The sequence below is a fragment of the Ammodytes marinus genome, assembly GCF_949987685.1.
Source record: "Ammodytes marinus genome assembly, contig: scaffold_223, whole genome shotgun sequence".
Taxonomy (NCBI): domain Eukaryota; kingdom Metazoa; phylum Chordata; class Actinopteri; order Uranoscopiformes; family Ammodytidae; genus Ammodytes; species Ammodytes marinus.
In genome coordinates, this window is record NW_027648031.1 from 43,358 (window position 1) to 45,000 (window position 1,643).

Consider the following 1,643-nt stretch of genomic DNA (forward strand, 5'->3'; position numbering starts at 1 on the left):
ATAAGTAGTATAGTACACACAGTGCTGATGCATAAGTAGTATAGTACACACAGTGCTAATGCATAAGTAGACACTTATAGATAAAATAGGGACAACAACTAGACCAACAGAACCATCTCCTGCTTTTTACAAACTAAACATCAAAACATTCTGCTGCACAAACACTGATGGAACTGATTCAGTTTCTATAAGACATGAAAGTCTGAACATCTGTCTCTGCTGGATACATCTATCTATCTATCTCTATCTCTCTCTCTCTCTATCTCTCTCTCTCTCTCTCTATCTCTCTCTCTCTCTCTCTCTCTCTCTCTCTATGTCTGAACATCTGTCTCTGCTGGATACATTAGACGTAAACATTTAAAGGTACAATCTTTATCTTTATTATTTAAGGCTCAGTGTGTTATATCTGAGTATTTAGCTTCATCTAGTGGTGAGATTGTAGATGTCAGCGCTCCCTTGCTAACCCCTCCCTTTGTGGAGAATTTACAGAAGCTACGGTGGCCTTCAAGGACAAGAAGCTATAGTTACTAAAGATGGCATCATCCACCACTGCCTCAAGTCTTTCCACAATATCAAGTGATGAGGTGAAGATGTATTTAGTTATTTATTCTATAGTACTTCTTCTTCTTGGTCTTCCAACAGGTGCATTTCCCCAGGACGCCCACTATATATAAAAACGTGTAAGGCCGTTAAGTTTGTCCGTTCTGTGCTACTGTAGAAACATGGCGGCCTCAGCGCCCCGCTCCTATGGAGATATAAAAGGCTCATTCTAAGGCCATAAAAACACACTTTTAATTTCAAGTGATTATTCACTAATTAAAACAAACTGAATATTATTATTCAGCCAGTTCATTCTACTCACTGCTCCTCTGTCTCCATAGACACAATGGCTGTATCCCATTACAGAGACCGCCTCCTTCGTAGACCGCAACCCCTGAATCAAGATACAGCCACTTTCTGCCACTTAAAGGGACACTGTGTAATATTTTAAGTAATTTATTAGCTAAAATCAATATCCTCATTCCTACATATGTCCTCATTGGTGTAAAATCCCCTCTGCCAATAATCTGAATTATCCTCCTGAGCGGAGAATTGCAAATATTAATATTACATTTTGTACATTGAGCAGGCAGGTCTTATGGAGGCATCCATGTTTTTGGAATGTCATCAGGTGCATTGTTTAGAATTTAGAATTGTTCTTGTCCTTGAAGGCCACTGTAGCTTCTGTTATTATTCAAAAGGGGTGGGGTTACCCAGGGAGTGTTGCATTCTAGAACTTTCTATAACTTTCTAGATGATGTCATATTACACACTGCCCCTTTAAATAAAGTGAGTGAACTCATGTGACGTGTCTCCCGTGACGCAACCATGACGTGCCTCCCCTGACGTCACCGCGGTCATTCTTTTTCCCGCCAGTAGAGGTCGCGCCAACTGCTGCGGCTCTCTCCGTTGCAAAGTCAATCATGTTTATTTATTTTTTATTATTAACACGCGGGAGATTTATCGGAACAAACAATTGCCTGGATGTTCTTCACACCTTTTCTTTAAACCGATTTTACTAGACTTTACTTTTTTCAGCGAGGAGAAACACACACACACACACACACACACACACACACACACACACACACACACACACACAC